This window comes from Chiloscyllium punctatum, unplaced genomic scaffold (assembly GCF_047496795.1).
Source record: "Chiloscyllium punctatum isolate Juve2018m unplaced genomic scaffold, sChiPun1.3 scaffold_932, whole genome shotgun sequence".
Lineage (NCBI taxonomy): Eukaryota > Metazoa > Chordata > Chondrichthyes > Orectolobiformes > Hemiscylliidae > Chiloscyllium > Chiloscyllium punctatum.
Window position 1 is genome coordinate 19,486 of NW_027310666.1, and position 515 is coordinate 20,000.

Consider the following 515-nt stretch of genomic DNA (forward strand, 5'->3'; position numbering starts at 1 on the left):
GCCTGAGCACTCCCTAAAGCCTCTTGTGATGAGAGCAGACCTCGCGCGCCGCACGACCGGCTCTGGGAGTCGTTGGGCCGCTATCTGTGAATAGTCTGGTCCTCCTCTGCCACCCGGCCAAGTGCGATGGCTCTGCCGCCCTGCGGTGCTCGTCACGCAGGTATGGGGCACACGATGCTCGTAACAGCAAATAAAGGCGGCTCGGGACCTGCAGGCGAAAGGGGTCCCGTGGTGCTTAGCACGTCGACTTCGGGTCTCGGTGCAAGCCGGAGAGCTCACGGAAGTCTAAAGTTTTCGGCACGTGGTCGAATCTTTTGAAAGGCTTACCCGGCTCTTTCCGTCCATTCTGAGAGTCAGTCAGAGGCCGGTGCGGCGGTCTATTGACGACCGGAGGCTCCCATGGGTGTTGCGATGAGGGTGGAGGGCACAGAACCTTGCCTTAGCACTCCCTAATAAAGCCTCTTGTGAAGAGAGCAGACCTCGCGCGCTGCACGACCGGCTCTGGGAGTCGTTGG